At 37.0% G+C, this 18,386-nt stretch overlaps 3 long non-coding RNA genes across 4 annotated transcripts; all 3 read left to right on the top strand.

The window, feature by feature from the left end:
- Positions 1-331: 331 nt before the first annotated feature.
- LOC113069316 (uncharacterized) lies at positions 332-8,778 on the top strand. The gene is made up of 3 exons (XR_003279704.1): positions 332-567; positions 5,763-5,798; positions 8,653-8,778. It is a non-coding gene; the product is annotated as an uncharacterized LOC113069316 (long non-coding RNA).
- An 854-nt stretch (positions 8,779-9,632) lies between these two features.
- On the top strand, positions 9,633-14,446 carry LOC113069314 (uncharacterized). Of its 2 annotated transcripts, XR_003279702.1 has the most exons (5): positions 9,633-10,216; positions 10,565-10,672; positions 11,679-11,834; positions 11,977-12,219; positions 14,413-14,446. It is a non-coding gene; the product is annotated as an uncharacterized LOC113069314 (long non-coding RNA). The 2 variants fall into 2 exon arrangements; XR_003279701.1 differs by having other exon boundaries at positions 9,633-10,672.
- Positions 14,447-15,473, top strand: LOC113069315 (uncharacterized). The gene is made up of 3 exons (XR_003279703.1): positions 14,447-14,579; positions 14,724-14,819; positions 15,383-15,473. It is a non-coding gene; the product is annotated as an uncharacterized LOC113069315 (long non-coding RNA).
- The last annotated feature ends 2,913 nt before the right edge of the window (positions 15,474-18,386 follow it).

Raw genomic sequence — 18,386 nt, 5'->3', positions numbered from 1 at the left:
CATTTTATTTTCACAAGGTCCTACAGTATGTGAACAGCCTCCAGAGAACTCGATTGCAGAATCTATTACAAGTTATCAGTTGTGAGCATCCTCTACTTTATGAATGACCTCTAATTCCGGATGCTGATACAATGAGAATTTAAGAAGGAGTAAAGTTAAGAGATTTGCAAGGACGCTGTGAAGGAGGCAGATCATACGGCTGAGCCTGGCAGATGTGCTCTCTCTCTTTCTCTCCTCAACACTTTTTTTTACTCTTTTCTGAACGCAGTCATTGTCTGCTGTATGGGACATTGGGCAGGGAGACTCTCATTACTCATGTGAGGAGGTCTCCAATAACAAGGGCGGATAGCGGGCGATGTTTGAACGCATTAGCTGTGCAGTAATGCATAATGTATGACATGGTGTTTGCGTGCAGGATGGTCTTCACCTGGCCTGTGGGCCAGAGATTATAGGCAGAGAGATGGGGCAAAGAGATGACATTATACCGAGGGAGAATTTCAGTCCATTCATCTCTGCACCACGACTGCTGATGGGACTCTGGCAAAAGAACCTGCTTGCGGCAATGCGGTGAGAATGCATTTAACACCATCCAAGATTCAAGAGTCTGAAACAAGAGTGCAGTGTTTTAATCATTAATGTGGAACTCATTGGTCTGTTCTGTGAGTTATTACTCCTCTGTAGATAGTCCATCTCAGTTTCCTGATGAGTTTAAATAGTTTATTTTCTTTGAAAACAGACTGTAGTTCCAATTAAAACGGGTATTCATTCTTTTTAGAAAGCGTTTCAGTTCAATTGAAATGACAAATTTGTATTTGTAAAGACTTTTCTCAGTAAATATCATTCCAAAGTAATATTTTGTCACATAAAGCCCAGTTTTAAAACCCCTGCAATAAAGATCTCAAAGAGGAAGTCTGTACAGCAAGTAGAATCTTATAAAAGTCCAGAAACACATCTTATGCTGGAAACTCCCATACATTTTTCACAACGACATAGCTGCCATCTCTCTGACAATAAGGCTGGTTTCAAGGAACGCCAGGTAATGGCATTAAATCATAAAAAAGACTGAGGTGACTCATAAATTGCCATCGATTTACATTCTCCAGAGGAAAATGGTTATCTGTTCCTGAGTTGACAGTTTCTGATGGATTCTGCTTTCTTATAAACATTAGATCTGTTCCAAAACTTAGTGAGCTGCCTCAAAGTCTGTCTAGGCAGCTCCTTTCTAATGCGGCATCCTGAACATTATGGAACCTCAGTGATTGAATTGGAACATTCAACATACATAGACAGCAGCTTCCCTTAGGACACTTAACTCAAAGTAAATTTCAGTTGAGTTTGACATACTGCAAATCTAACAGTGTGAAATAAAATATAACATAAACATTCAATAAATTATCCAGTGAAATCAAATTGATATTTTATTTTTTATTTATAAACAACTTTTCTCTCGCCTCAATCATCTTGAATTAATTTTTTCACAAAGCCTGTTGCAGTGATTCCTGGGATTGCCTTCTCAGGATGGGATGAACGTAATGCTGCCTCAGACTTTGGCATTTCAGACAGCCTTTGTCATAGGATCACACCTATGATTTTTATCACAATGATTTTTAAATATATATATTTTTATTTAAAATTGTATACATTTTTAATTATTTTATTTTTGCATTTTATTTAGTTTACATTTATGATTTTTGTTTTTAATTCTGTATTTTGCTTTGTAAAATCTCTTCTAGTTTTTATTCCATTTTTTCACAAATACACTTTTTGCAGATCCGTGAGAATGCAAAATCTTACTGTTGTACACACACAAGTGAGTAACATATCACAACATATCCCAGTTTTGAATAACTATAAACTGATAGTTACATTATTATCATATCATGAGCCAGATAACAATATAATTTTGCATCACCAGGTCCCTGCTGATTCCCACCCCTGATGCCTATCCTAAATATGTAGCCTCTGTAGACAGCTCATACGTTTTTCGACCAAGCAATTTGTAAGGCTTAATTTCAGGGAGCGTATTGACTATACTTGTCAATAAATGCAAAGAAAGTTAATCGGAGCAGACTTTACTCAATTCAGCCATGCCAAGCCACTTTTGTAGAGGGCATTAGTTTAGTGGGGGCTAAATGCAGACGAGACACATGGTGGTTAAACAGCGCTGACTGAGTGAGTGAGAAGAAATGACTGGGCAGCTGAGCTCACATCTGCTGGGGGCTGTGCTGTTCTCATTAACTCTCTCAGTGTGAGGCAGTCCAGAGCATTCTCATCCACTCCCCGCATCCGACTCTCACTGTTACCACACTCAAACAGTGTGGACCCTCACAGCCTGATAACAGAGATCCTGTCATCAGCTCATCAGACCCATAATGCACTTCAGATGGTCGCGCAAGCCGGCGTGTGGTAAGCTGCCCACATTGTTTATATTTAGCCTTCCTGTAGCACTATGTCAATGCCGCAGGATGAGAGATGCCTGTGGGCCTTTTACCAGCGAGAGTGTGTGTGTGCGACAGGGAACATAAACGTGCATACACATGCTGTGTTGGAAGCTCTTAAGATAAGACCTAATGAGAATCTCTGAGTGGAGTGACAGCGGTAGTAAAGGTGAAGTTAACTCTGTTATCGTCTCACACTGCTCTGAGCTAAACAACATAAAGCAACACAGATGGACCTGAAAGACAATGCTGACAATCACAATAACTGTCATATGCCACATTTCTGTGCACTGCAACCAGGTAATTCCCTACAAACCGCATATGTTGCCATTCTACTGCATAAGTAAGAACGTTTTGTACTGTAAAATAGTAGAAGGATAAAATTCAGTAAAACAATTCTTATGAAATCAATTTAGTCTATAATCCTTGGCAAGAGAGAGAGAGAGAGAGAAAGAGAAATTGGTCTGTGCACGCTCCAAATGCTCTCCAGGAGAATTTTCCCATTTGGAAAACACTGTACCTCTTTATTTCCTGACAAAGCAATTTTATTCTCTGATTAATAGACTGGTGAGAGAAAAAAATGTTTTAATTAGAGAAGAAAATCTATCATCACCTCCTCTGTTTAATTTGTTCCGACAGACAAAACCATTATGAGTAACAGGGGTGTGAGTGGAAATGTGGTTACCTACAACAGCAGGCTTATATTTTAATTAATTGTTGCATAAACAATTAACAAGCAAGATCAGGAGGGTTTTTCCTATTGTTTGCAACACCTAAAACAAAAGAAGAAAAAAACTACAAATAAGCAAAACCGAAACATATAAATGAGCAAAAAGACTGTAGTGTAGTAATTTATGTGAGATTAGCTCATAACTCATTTTGTGCATTGAAACGCTTTTCTGGTAGGGTATATACAATATATATATGATTGAGTGAATGTGTGTGTGTTGTATTGTGCAGTTTGTGTATAATGAAGACAATTTGCCCAGGAACAGATGGCCGGTGTTGATGCTCTCGTTGACAGGTAGCATGTTGTCAGCGCTTGGTGTTGTTATCATACAGAGAACAGCAGCTTTGAGTCTTAATTGGGACCCAGAAGGATTTTGTTGGGCGTTGAGGAAGAGAGAGATGGATAGAAAGAGAGGGAGACAGACAGAGAGAGCATGAGAGATAAAGAGAAAAAAAGATAGAGAATCTCAGCCAGTAGAGGAGTCAGAGTTGGTATTAAAGTGAAACACATCAAAAACTCACCAGCTGGCCCAACACATTCCTGAAAAGGGGAAAGAAGTCGAGTGAAGGGACTTTTTCTTTTCACTCCCTCTCCAAAGAAGGGTATCCGCACAGGAGAAGCCAGAAACAGAAACAAAAATAGATCCCATGTGTGCTTTTTTATTTATTTAGCTGTGCACATGCTTAATGCCACATCAAAGTTCTCTTCAACTAATACCCACAACGTCTCGCAATCTGGTCGTGAATATTAAGTAATCGTTTTGGCTGTTTTCCACGCTTCCCCTGCAGGCACCTCGATGAGGTGGAGGCAGAAATGGTGAGAGCGAGAGCTGGGGTGATTTCAGAGTGACTTGTTGAGTCCACTCTAGTTTCTTCCTCCACACAAGAGATCCCTGGAGAGGAACAGACATGGCAAATGATATTGAAATGTTAATTTCTTTCATCTGTATAGTGCAAAATCATTTTTTTACATCCCATGTTTTTCCACACCATCCACAGGCACCATGATGAACGGCGCTTTCTTGCAAATGTATAGTTAAATGGTGGATAGCGGCAATTGGTTTGCACAGGGAAGCCTGGGTAATGGAGTGAAAGAGATGACAGCTGCTGGAACCGGGGAAATGAAATATCTGCAAAATTGTCCACTTTTTTTCTCTGCATTTTGGAGGGGTAATTTGAACACCATTACGCAGGATCACATGACTGTCTCTTTGATGGATTAGCCCAATACATCTACAAATTAAATTCTCTTATGTAAGTTGGTCACAGAACACCCAAGCAAAACTCTTGGTTGGGCCAACTGTTAGTTAAGTAAAACAATTCCACAAAGACTGTAAGTAAAAGGGATTGTTTAACCAAAATGAAAAATACTGTTATTATTTACTGTACATATACGTATGTTCTGGTTGTTGTTTTCATTCATTTACAATGAATGGAGTCTGGAGCATTTCAAGCTTTAAAATGGACAAAAATCCACCAATAAAATTATGTAGTTCTGTGTACTACATTCCAGTCTTGAATATCTTGAAATCTGACCTAGTTCTACTTGATGCAAAAACGTAATGTCCAATTTGTGAAAACAAATTCCTTTGCATCAGAGTTAATTGATTGATTTATTCACAGATCGAAATGATATGATGATAAAAATGTTTCTTGAGCACTAAAACAGCATATTAGAATAATTTCTGAAGAATCATGTGACACTGAAGATTGGCTTAATGGCTGCTGTAAATTCAGCGTAGGATCATGATAATTAATTAAATAAATAAAAAATGTACATCAAAAATGTTATTTAAAATTGTAATAATATTTTACAATATTGCTATTTTTAATTGTATTTTTGATCAAATAAATATATTGTTGATGAGCATAAGAGGCTAAACCCCCCACCCCCAAATCTTTTTTCACTGACACCAAAGTTTTAAAGGGGACCGATTATACCCCTTTTTAAAAGATAAAATAAGTCTCTGTTGTTCCCAGAGTGTGTATGTGATGTTTTATCTCAAAATACCCCATAGATAATGTTTAATAGCTTGTAAAAAATTGCCACTTTCAGGGTGTGAGCCAAAATATGCCATTTTTGTGCTTTTCCCTTTAAATGCAAATGAGCTGGTGCCCCCAAACTCCCTTTTAGAAGAGGGTGGATCTTCAAGAGCTCATGTTCTGGCACACCACCAACAACAACAACAAAAAAACAATATCATGCAATATGACTGTACTGTGCATAGTAAATGCACATTTATGAATTACACAGACTGGGAGCATGGCGCAAAAAAAATAACTACATAGCTGGTCCCATGGTGTCTTTGTGTGCTATCACATTATGAGCTTGACTTTCACATAGCTTTCATGTGCGATTTTTAACTACCACATTCCTATTTACGATCATTCTGGTAGCATGTGAAGGCAGCATTAGTGAAGAAGAGCAGAGACAATGGTAGCTTCAGCAGTATTAGCCTTACAGAGAGCCAAGAACTTTTGGAAAACAAAATATGACGCTTGATGCTTACTTTGTCAAAAGCAGCAACCTCCATTAGTTGCATGGAAAAAAGCAACAATAACCTTTTTCAGAATATCTTCTTTTGTGTTCCACAGATGAAAGAAAGTCACTTGGTTTGGAATGACATGAGGGTGAGTAAATAATGATAGAATTTTCATTTTTATTTCTTTAAACTAGAAATAGATTTAAGTCATGCTCTTAGGTATATTCATATAGGTTTACTGGTGTTCTGACAGTCCTATTTGTCTAGAAATGTGTTTTTAAAAATTTGTCAGAAATTGAAATGTAATACATAGATCAACCTGAGTATGTTGTCACATTATGGTGAAGCAACTTCCTTTGACCTGGTGCTGGATACCAGCAACAATGGAAAGTTGGAGACTGAGAATCAAAGTCAGCCAGTGGTCACAGCCAGTGGTCAGGCTGTGATCATTTACATCCACCCCTGTTCGGCTCATTGACTCTGATCCGACAGAGAGTTGTTATAAAAAAGACCTCCTCCTCATGCCCTCATTGGGAGGATTCCATTTAAAAGTGAGCATCACTGTGCCCTACACATTCTAAAGGGCAAAGCATTTGAAGAAAGCACTATTAAGGGTGCAGGGTGCACATTTGCAACAGCTTACTTGAAAACGTACACCACTGCCACTTTATTTTACACAAGAATGTCATCATCATATAATGCGTGTTATTGGGAATATAAGGATTCAAATTAGATTTTTTGCTGGTTTGTTGTGAACAATTTTGTGACAAAAACTTACTTTAATTCAGATTTCTTACAAAATATTTGTCTCGTTGTACAATTTGCATGACAGTCTTTAAATTCCCATGTAAGTTTTCAAATGAAAGACCATAGGATTTAACATGCATTGCTTAGACAACCTACCTGCCTTTTGGGACAGGGCCAGATTCATAGTCATCAAAAATACTGTCCTTCATATACACTTCATAAAGTACAGTCATAAATACAAAATTTTGCCAGAATTCTGTCCCTAAACGTGACATTACTGCCATCTGCATGATTATTTGTGTTCTCCACTCAAGAGGACTTAACTTTTGCCTTTGCCGGAGGCACTATCGACAAAATAAATCCATTTACCGTCACAAGACACCATGCTGAAATGGTCTCATCTTTCTCATAACTTCCCACTGGTCTCTAGCCAAACAAGCAAAGGCAACTCATGACCTTATTATTGAGGAGAAAATGGCTGTTTTCTGTTTGTTTTTGGACCATATGGCTCCATTAGTGGCGTAATGACCCTGAGGCCCCTTGAGCGTTCCACATGGCCCCCAGTGGCCACTCATCCACTCGCATTGTTGATGGTTTTTTGCATGCTCCAATTAGCACCCACAAAATGCTCATTTGCTGTCCATGATGTTGTGTGTCTCTGTTTGTGCACCTATTGATTTGCCTACACCACTGCCTTTGCACATGTATCATGCAAGTGTGCATGTCAACAGGTTATGTGTTTTTTTTTTTTGACTATTCAATTCATGATTCAAAGTAATTTCTCAGTTCTCTTTAGGTTTAAATATATTGCAGGTTGCATGTGCACACAATATGATATTTGTTTCCCCCAAAGTAAATTAATGGGTCACTAGGTAACCTGATACATATCATTATATATACAATTCCTTCCTAATAGCACTTAAGTTGAGTCTCAAGTGTTTATTCATGAATTTTCATGAGATTTCAGCTTGACTTTTCATTTCTGTGTGATGGGCTTTTTTTGGAGACATATTTCAGAATGTTGCGCAGCCTCCTCAATTCCCTCAAGGGATTAGAACTCGGCCTTCAAACATGATTTGATGTTAATCATTAATTAGTGTGTTTAATGACACTAAATGCTTTAGTAAGAAGCTGTGTAGTGATTCCCCTACAAGCCTGGCATCAGCAAGGTCAGTCTACATGGTGTTCAACGGGTGGAGAATGAAAAACGATGCTCTGGCGTCACAGCTATAAAAGAAATATAGAACTTCTGACAAAATTTGCATGCAGAAGAATAGGATTTGACAGTCAGTCAGCATTACATGGGTCTGATGAAAAGAGAATGACTCACCTGTTTGCTCAGTTTAGGGGTGTGCTGCGTCCTCTTTTGGATTCTCAGGTGGGTGCTGCTGGTTAATGAATGGAAAGCCGAGAGCTCAAGAGTAGGGTCTTAATGCCTAATTTGATCATAGATATCACCGCAGACTCTTGGAAAGTCAAGTCAACTTCTCATTAAACGGGTAATTCAGCCAAAAATGTAAATCATATAATCATTTGCTCACCCTATAGTCCCTCCTAAATAAATATTTCAAGAAATAAATAAATTAGAAACATTTTTATAAATGCACCATTTTTATGATCCATTTATTGTCTTTTTGTAGCTTGAAAGCTTCAGTTCTTAGCTAGGATTGACCAGCAGAGATTTTAATAGAGCATAGGAATGAGTAATTGATGACAGAAATTTTGTTTTTGTATGAACAATTCCTTTAACACATTTCTGTTCCTGCTTTTCTCCGTGTCTTCCATTGTTTGGAGAACTTCAACAGGACAAAGGAGTTTACTGTGGAAAGACAAAGAACATTTCCCTGCATAATAGATGAAAGATTTACATTTACTTTAGCAGTATTTCAATTAATTAAACCCTTGAAAGGTAAATTGTGATTGACATTAATTTCCCATTGGTTTTGGTATGAGAACAATGAAAAACTGTTAGCAAGGCATAAAAACAACTTTATACTTCATGCGAGTTATCTGTGATTTAAATGTAATAATCTTCGCATGTGAGACAGCTTAATTAAATCAGATATGATTTGAATATCGTCTAAAGGATGTCTTTTGTAATGAAGGCATAGGAAAAATTGTCAAACGACAGTAATTGCTGTAAATTGAGGACTTTGTACAAGAATATATTATGGAAATTGCAAAAGTGGTCAAAGACCAATGAAAATCACTTACAACATAACTTTTTTTTTTTTTAGTCTTTTCTGTCTCTACAGCTTGGTCATATGCTGCCTAATATCACAGGATTTTGAAATATGAAAATATGACGATTACAGGCGAATGTGTTAGTATTATGTAAAATTCTCTCTCAAGCCTCATGCTCTCTTCATATTTATCTTAACTAGCAGATGCATATATATTTAACATTTTATATGTCATTAATAAAATACATATTTATTATTTATGTTAAAATTGTTATTCATGTGTTAGATTTTGATTTCATTTACATTAATTTACTTAGCAGATGCTAAATGAATAAATGTAATGGAAATTAAATCATATTTCACCAAACACATTTCCAAGGCTCAGCAAATAGTGCTTCATAACTATTGATAACTAGAGATCTGCAGCACAGAAACCTCAAGACGTGAAACATGTCCAGTGGATCCTATGTCTACTGATCTGGAGTCGAAGATCCACTTTGCCCTCTGAAAACAGCCGTGCTGTTGTATTGATGTTTTTTCTCTAAGAGCTCCAGTTTGGCACGTTCACCTTGTTTCAGCTCACAGTTTCATTAATATTGTTGATCCAATGTAGTAGTTGTGACCTTGAACAGAATAATGTGCTTTGGGCAGAAACGGAAGCCTTAAGAAATTTTGAATCTGGTGTTGTTCTTACTGATTCACTATTATCTCAGGATTTTCTTTTAGAAAATAAGATCTGTGGTTAACATATATATGAGTTTTGTTATAAAACAAATTACATGCAGGCAAATATCAAATGTGTTTGAAACTGTAAAACCTACAACAGTCTGATTCAATGACAATGTAAACAAGTCTTTGTAGTAGTTGTATTTAGCAACTGGTGACTTGAAAAAGGTTCTCTTCTAAGTTTTAATGACTGTAAACTGAGCAGCTTTATTTGGACCCAATAATTATTTATTTTGCATGAAAAATTAATGTAACATGTTTTTTGATGAACTGAAAAATAAAAAAATTAGGGTAAATTTAGTTTACAACTTAAAGCTAAAATAAATCTTACTTTGTAGTTTAGGTCTATTAAATCTTAAAAATCATGTTTTTCATTTTTTTATTATATCGGCCTTGCCTACATACCAGTCTGCTACGATAAGCGCTTATAATGAAGATGGACTTACCAAAGTTTCCAAGGTTCATGGCTTTAAATGTTGGTTAAACAGCCTGTTTCTTTTCTAAATAGGTTTAGAATGAGCAGTAGTGTTTGGCTACTTAAGATTATTTAATGCTAGCACTAACTTGCTAGCATAACTTGCACTTTGCATTGTGCTTATAACAAAACATATACATTATGTAAACGCACTGACCCAAAAGTGCCCTTAAAACTTCCCTGCCTTCTCCACCCTCTTGTGAAATCCCACTCGTGCTGTAATTATTGGATATGCAAAGCTGAGCAGATAAGGCTCGGAGTCGTTGTTTAATGCAATTACAGAAGGCCTTTAATAGAGGTAATGGGAGGCTGATTGGGGAGCTTTGTTAGACTGTGGGGTGTTGGTGTGATGACCTGTGATTATCCAGGCTGTGTGTTGACTGGAAGGAGACCCCCTACCCAGCAGCAGCCAGGGAAGCCCACCACATCATTACAGTGAGTTGTTTTGTCATGGAGGTAGAGCTAAACCCTCATTAGAGCCAGTTGTTCTCACAACTGCCTTTCCTCCCTTTCTCTTTCTCTCTCTTTTGTTTTTGAACTGTGAGTACAGTCCTTAGCCAATCACCACCACACACATCAACACACATGCTCTTACTACACTAATAATCACCTGTAACAACAAAAGATAGATGGTAAGCACACATACTTTTGGGAAGCCTAAACTAACCTGTCCATTATTGTATGCGCACACATTGAGACAGTTTTTTTTATTAATACAGGTTTTGATTCGATTTTTAGAGTGAATGACTTATATTGTGTTATATTTTATTTTGTGTGAGTTAGTTTTGTCTCAACCGTACGGATGGCCCAGGACCTGTGTGAGAGTATTTACGGAGCTGTCATGGAGCTGTCACTTACCCAGTCTGGCGAATGCTGCATTGATCATATATGGTATGCACATCTTTAAAACATTTGGCTATTGAACAGTTATTCTGACTGAAATATATCACACAGTGGTAGAATTACTGTTTGGGTTTTTGTAGTAACGTGACAAATCCTTTTGCCAGAATTTACCAATAAATAAATGTTTGTAAATGCACATATAAAGTACTGTGAAGGATACTGTAACAATACTAATACCTCAACTTTTTAAATAAGGCAATTTAACATTATATTTAAAAGGCATGGTTTTTATTTAATAGGCCTAAAATACAAATAGTCAGACTTCTAGACTTTTACAGTTCATTAGTAAATACATAAATAGTTGATTATTTAATCTTCAATCAATCAACCAATCAACCAATCAATCAATCAATCAATCTCTTCTACAAAATGAACATTTACCTTGCGGTCACATGCTGCCAAGTACCTTCCCGTATCCCCAGGATGCGAAACCCATTTAAGTCTTAATTTTGCATCCCATCTGGGTTTGATTTATAAGATAAATGACAGAATGAAATGGTAGTTATGTAAAAAAAAAAACAATCAGCGAATCCTTTGCATAAAACTGTTCTCAGCAGCACATTGTTGTCCATGATGACAGATACCGAAATTTGCTAAAGGATTGTATCGCACTGCGGTAAATGATGTCTGTAACCCTAATACACACACATGATCAGAATGTAACCGTGCTCCACCGCCAGCCACAACAGATTCAGACTCGTATCAGCTGTGTTGCACAGCTTGAAGCAACAAACTGTAAACTCAAATCATCCGCGTCTGAGAATTCCTGGTCCAGAAAGGCTCTGTCTAGCAATAGTGTGTTTCAGGTCACGTGGTATGGAGGGAATCTTTCACTGTTCACTGGCAGAGGCTTTAGCATTCTGGGGTAGGGTGTGTCCCCCCCGACAGGGGTCCAGTGATGGAGAGTGGCTGGCCAGATGCTGTTTCATGCTAGATTAGCCCTCCTGTGGTCAATTTGCTTTTCCTAATGTCAGCTCCCCCTGCTGTCGCCTAGCAACCGCTGCTGCAGCCAAGAGGCCCAGCCATGCATGCAGAATCCCACCTGCCATTTGTAAAGGAGGGCGTGTGTGTTTATGTGCATGCATGTAAAACTGGATGCTGTGCATGTGTGAACTGGATCAAAATGCCTTCCTGATTCAGGGATACTGAGGTAACCATAAAATACAATGAAGAAAAATCTACTATGAGGATGTTTTAATGTTTGTTATTCCAACTCTCCTCTTGACATAAAAAGCAACAGTGAAGTCACATTCCCCTTATTTTAACACACTCCTTCCTGTACTTCTTCATAGGTGTGTGCGCCGCTCCCTGCATCTCCATCTGTCTTACGAAGACGACTGCTGTGTGATGATATATCGGCTGTTGGATTCTGCACGTATGTGTCTGTATATGCGCACGAAGAAGCGAACGAATGGATCTTGATTACATTTGCAAGGCATGAGCTGAAGTGAAGGTCTGAATGAGATGCTCGGTGCTCAGCGTTAATGGCATAGGAGCCTGATGATTCTCTGAATGCAAGAGAAGCATTTTCTTTTGTAAGTAACAGCAGCCACGTCAATACCAGCACAGCCCTCCAGCTGTACAGAGTTCTGAATGATTCAGCACAGAGACAATGTCGTTTCCAAAGGAAATTAGCTCAGTGTTATGCCAGAATGTGCTTAAGAGCGAACAGAAATGTGTTTCTTGAATACTCCAGATGTTTTTGGCATCACGCTTGTGTAGTTGCTGAAACCCTGTACGTACCCTGCAATATCATGATATTGTGTTTTTGAGCAGATACTTTATGGCAGTGATTCTGTTGGTTTTTGGTGGTGTGTTGGCAATCCAAACTCTTACAAAAATGACTTCTTTATTTTTTAGGTCGAACATTTAAATTAATTAACATTGCCATTAATTATATAGGCTTATTTATAATACGTCAAAAAAATAGAATAATAATAAAAAGGGAAAATAAACAATAGATAGTTTCTAAATATCTTTTAACGGTTTCAGTAGTCAATACTTAGCTTGAGTCATATTTTATTATACTTTGTATAGTGTTGTTCATGAATATCCAGCTCAACAAAACTAAAGTTAATTAAACATAATTTTAAATCAAGCATGAGCACAATTTTTTTTAAACAACACGATAACTAATAGCAGCAATCTTTTTTTTTTATTTTTTTTTTTTACAGTGGCTGTATTATTTGATCAAAAATACATTAAAAACACTATTATTATGAAATAGTATTACAATTTAAAATAACACTTTTATATATTAATATGTTTTTAAATATAATTTATTCCTGTGATGGAATAAATTATATCCTGAGTGGCTGAACAGACCTATCAGAACAGACCTGTGACTCATTTGTAGGTCACAACCCACCAGTTGAATGTCGGCGTCCTATGAACCATCCTCTTGTTCACTAATGCATGTAGTGTTTTTAATCCAGCACCCATATCAAGATTCCGGGCAGTGCTACAGAAGAGGTCAAGATTTGAACTCTCTCTTCAGCCGCTGGTTCAATTTGATTATAATTGACCGGCAGGCTGAGAGGCAGTGAGAAAGAGCTGGTGTGCAAAGCTAACAAGGGCTGATTGTACATACAGCAGCTAGGGAGCCATGTGTCTGCCCGCTCCTCTTCAGCCAGGCACGGGTAGAGTGTTTTAAAAGCACTGGAGCATGGGCCACTCGCCTATGGAGCATCAGCCGAGAGCTTATGATGGGGCTGACCGGAGGTTTCTGCCTGCTCTTATTCTCTTTTTATTTTATTTTTTCCTAAGCACGAGTGGCTTGTTCACACCAATGTTCTGGCCTGATCTCTTAAAATGGCCACCACTTCATCAACCACCCACCTCTACTATTAAACACCTCCGAATATATCCTGACACCTCTGTGGTGCTCACGGGGCATTGAATGCAAAGAAAACCCTGCAAGGTGTTTGTAGTATTCTTAGAGACTTCACTAGTTGATGAGATTCTGAAGCTTCTTACGCTGTGTAAAGGAACTCACATGACTTTATCATAGTTTTACTGTAGTAATGAATTTTTTTTATGGCATATATTTATCTCATTTAGTGATTTATAAATTATGTGGTTTATAAATATACCGTTGATGTAACTAATGCTGATTTATTCAAATTAAAAAGAAAAAAAAAGAAAAAAAAAAGATGATAAATAATATTCAAAAGTAATGATATTGTTAATAAATATAATAAAGAATAATAATGTTGTTAATTTTAACAATGTATTTGCTTATTTTTATTATAAGCATATAAGCTTTTTTTAAGCATAATTTCTACTCAAAATGTAAACTATATTATCACACAACTCTCTCTATACAAGATATATAGTATATCCAACTTTATTTGCATACTCATGTATTATTGTTACAATATTTCAACCTGATATTGTCACAAAATGTAAATTATATTCTTGCCCATTTTAATCAGCTAAATGTGACTGTAAGGCATGAAAATGTAAAGTTTAACACCATCATTTTCTGTAAATCTGCTTTGAAATTATATGTATTGTAACATGTTTTGTGTTTTGTGAAATGACTGTTTACACTTGTAAATAGTGATTGATCTGTAAATTTTTCTCTTCCGATTCAGATGAGCTGACTTTTTAACTTTAGAAAGCAACATTATGGATAGAGACTTATTTTATCCATAAGCAGAACTCCGAAGTTAAAAATGTCTTGATGGATTTGTTTAGCACAAACACACTGCTTTTCTCTTCACAAGATGTCAGTTGATGGACTGGAGTCATGTATACCAGCTGTTTGGGCTTGTTCTGACGGCACCCATTCACTGCAGAGGATCCATTGGTGAGCAAGTGATATAATGCTACATTTCCTCAAAACTGTTCCAATGAAGAAATGCTCATCTACAGCTTGGATGGCCTTATATAGGTGAGCACATTTTCTTTTTTGGATGGACTATTCCTTTAATTCTTTACTTGGTGTAGACTACAGGGAACGTCCTGTGCACTTGAGCAGCTTTGAGCACACTTGAAGAACTGTAATGGTGTTGGATGTGTGCATGTGTTTGATTAGAGATGAGGGGGAGGCGTGCTGACGTTGACCCAGAAGTGAAGTGATGCGTGGAGGACAGACAGCAGTAACAGCAAGAGAGAACAGGTTGCTTAACAGGTAAGAGAAGCTGTCGGTCTTATGTCCCACTTACTGTACACTGCTAGCCCAAAGTTTGGAGACATAACTCATTCTTTCTTTTTTTATATATATTGTAAAGTAGTCATAATAAAGTCATAGAAAATATGAAGTAACTCAAGTGCAAATATGGCAATTATGTAGTGACCATTAAAATATTTGTTATTATTAAAATGTTAAAGGAATACTTCACACAAAAATTGTAATTCTGTCATCTTTTTTAAATCCAAACCTGTATGACTTTCTTTTGTTAAACACAAAAGAAGATATTTTAAAGAATGTTGGTAAGCAAACAGTAGGTAGACATTGACTTTCATTGCATGAGACTGTCAACTGTTTGCTTGCCAACATTCTTTAAAATGTCTTCTTTTATGTTCAACAAAAGAAAACAGGTTTTTCATTTTTGGTTATACTATCCCTTTAATTTAAGTATACAGTAAGCCTTTATAACAAAAGTTCGCAAGAAACATAAATTCAGTGAAGTGTGTTTTATAATTTAACCAGTAGGGTATGTGTATATATGAATACCTTTTGTCTTTGTTCAGTTGCTTTTCTACAGGCCAAATTAAAGTCATTTTGTGACTGACATGACTAATTCAGTACTCCGAAAGCTGGCTGTTGATTGGTTCCCCTCAGGCCTGCCACAGACATCATCAGGATACAGAACTGTGAGTACTTCTGATATTTACAGCAGGGTCCATTCTTTATTTAATCATTGCCCCTGGGTTTCTCTTGGATGTTTTGCCTGCAGCATCTTTAGACAGCTGATGCCATATTTGGTCCTTACCAACAGGTTTCCCATTCATGGTACTCTCAGATGAGACGGAGGATTCAGGGCTGGATTAGCAGTGTTGACAGGTGTAAAACCCACAAACAAGAGGAGAAAGTCTGTGCGCACGTATGCGTACAGATGTGAGCGTATCTGCTCGCAACACATATCTCAACTTTCACTTCAATCCTGCACTTTTTTTTGTGAACATAAAAAAAAAAATATCCATTTGGATCAAAAACCCAATATCACAAAGGAGCACTGAAGATATATTTTCTGTTTCATTCGTCTGTAAAATCCCAAGGCTTATAGAAAAATAAGTGGGTATTACTCTGGAGATGGTTTGGATATTACACAGAGTACGACAAAAGATCAGGGTATGAGAGAGAGTTATCTCCAGCTTTACTCTACAGGCCACATTTACGGCTCAAGCTGAGGGAAATCGCATTAAAATTTCAAGCTTTGTTAAGTTTAATCTTCAGGACGATCGTTTTAAATGAATGTGCTTTCGAATACAGACTTCATCAGCAATTTGGATACTTTTGCTAACATCTCTCATTCACTTTGACCTTCTGTGAAGATTCAGCCTGTTTAAACATGACTGTGAAATGGGTTTAGGACAATATATGCCAGGGGGTTTTAATGAAAAGTTGCGATTTTTTTTAAGGCTGATATGGCTAGGAACTGCTGTATACTCTCATTCCGGTGTAATAATCAAGGAACTTTACTGCCGTACCATGGGTGCAGCAGGCGCAGTGATATTATGCAGCACCTGAAAATAGTCCCCAGCTAGTTTGTGTAGTTGCAGTAACAGCAGAGTTGCTGGGGACTATTTTCAGGTGCTGCATAATAACACTGCATCTGCTGCACCCATGGTACGGCAGCAAAGTCCCTTGATTATTAAACAGGAATGAGAGTATAGCTACTAGCATTATCGACCTAGAAAATCGCAACTTTTCATTTTCTGTCATTCTTCGTACACAATGTAACTACAGATGAGTCAAGTTTTAATTATGAAAAATATCAAAACTCTTTGGTCATTTCGAGATGCTTACGGTCTAATCAGATTCAACAATCTATGCTAAGCTAAGCTAAAAATGCTACCGCCAGACCCAGAGATCGGCTGAATGGATTCAAAAATGGTAAAACACAACTGTTTAACTCTAGGGGGAGTTGGAAAATGAACCTATTTTCAAAAATAGTGGAGTGTGTTTTAGTGGAGTTTAATGGTTTTGTGGAAACAGTGATGCATTTTTCCAGGATTCCTTGTTGAATAGAAATTTCAAAAGAACAGAATTTATTTCAAATTGAGTTATTTTGTAAAACAATAAATGCCTTTTGAATAATAATTCAAAAATAAAATCTTACTGACCACAATCTTTATTAACTAAGTTTAATAAACATTACATTGTTTATTATTTTCTTTGTTAGTATCGTTACAGAAATTATTCCAATTATCCCTGTATAAAGTGGCTTGCCTTCAGCTAATTGTTTATATGAAAATACTGCTCGAGTAGGCTGTATATGAACAGGACCGTTAGAGAGCAGCATATAGTAAATAGTTGTCACTCTCTTACTGTATGAATACAGCAATCAAACCTCAATCAAGTGGAGGAAAGTTTGATGTTGAATGTTTCAGAACTAGCAGGTGTGTATTGTTGGCTCAGAGCCAACTGGGTCCATGACCTGTGCTGACTGGCTGTGTGTGAATGATTTAGGAACTGGCTATCTGTCTTGCCCCAGTATGCAGTGTGCGTGTGTGTGTGTGTGTGTGTGTGTGTGTTTGGAATATAGAGTGAGAATTCATGGGCCTCTGAATGGAGGTTTGGCTCATAGACTTCACTGTTGTATGTGACAGATGGTGGAAAACAGCAAGTGCTGAGGAGAGATATTCAAATCTGATCTTGGAGAATGTGAGGAGGGTTTCTGGCCGGAGCAAAGCCTCTTGCAGAGAGAAAGATAAAGAGCGGAAGGGGAAAAACTGAGGTGAGATCAGACAGAGGGAGAGGGCTTGATCAGATTTGTGGTGAAACTCAAAATTGCTTTTTTGTTTCTTAATATCCATTCAGGATGTTCTGAAAGTGGGAATTCATTCTTCCATTCTCTATTTTCTTCATAATAATTTGTCAAGCTGATTTTACGGTTAGCTGATTCTCATATTAAAGCTCTACCAGAAATACTGATCTCATAAAATGTAAATACAAGAGGCACCAACGGCAGTAGATATTTCTGTCTACAGCAAACTAGAGATGTGTTTAACCACGACTTGGTGAAGTGCTTAAAAAAAACTAGACTAATTTATCCTAATTAAGTCCAGAATAATTGCTGGTTTTAGGATAAATAAATAAATAAATAAATAAATAAATAAATGGGAAATGTCTGTATGAACCTTGCTGTAAAATCATCCAGTTTAAGCTGGTTTGTCTGGTTTAATTAAGATGGTCTTAGGCTCTTAGCTGATCTCACAGCCTGGTTAATCTGATCTTTAGATCAGCCAACATGACCAGAGACCAGATCAAACCTGGTTTAAGAAGTTTTTTCCCCCAAGCATGATATAACTGTAGTGGTGTTGATTTAAAGGGGATAAAAGTGCTACTTATTTTCTATCTTTTTTTTCCTGCAAAATGTCTACTTAAAAAATATCAAGCAATCAGTGTTTTTTAAATATGCACTAAACATTTTTTATATTTTAAATAATTCTGTGAAATTTACAGTAAAAAAAATCAGCATGTGGTTGCCAAAACTTACTATTTAAAAAATATGGTATAATTTTTTGTATT

The sequence above is a fragment of the Carassius auratus genome, unplaced genomic scaffold (assembly GCF_003368295.1).
Source record: "Carassius auratus strain Wakin unplaced genomic scaffold, ASM336829v1 scaf_tig00001343, whole genome shotgun sequence".
Lineage (NCBI taxonomy): Eukaryota > Metazoa > Chordata > Actinopteri > Cypriniformes > Cyprinidae > Carassius > Carassius auratus.
The sequence above is the reverse complement of the archived record's forward strand: the minus strand, read 5'-3'. Positions and strand labels throughout refer to the sequence as shown.